The sequence below is a fragment of the Penaeus monodon genome, chromosome 20 (assembly GCF_015228065.2).
Source record: "Penaeus monodon isolate SGIC_2016 chromosome 20, NSTDA_Pmon_1, whole genome shotgun sequence".
Taxonomy (NCBI): Eukaryota; Metazoa; Arthropoda; class Malacostraca; order Decapoda; family Penaeidae; genus Penaeus; species Penaeus monodon.
Window position 1 is genome coordinate 37,268,389 of NC_051405.1, and position 223 is coordinate 37,268,611.

Here is a 223-nt window from a genome sequence, read left to right on the forward strand (position 1 = left end):
GAGGTTGGTTTCTATTTACATATGTTCTTTAACACTGATCAGTTTCTGTGGCGTCATCACTCAGACGATTCAAAACCAACGTTCTAATTTGTCCCAGAAAAAAGATTCACGGAAAAAACGTTCACAATTCAAACGGGTCACTGTTTCGTTCTTTTGAAAATAGAATATCCCTTGTCTCACTCTGTTTATCCGTTCTTGCTTTCTTTCCACACGGGCAATCAGC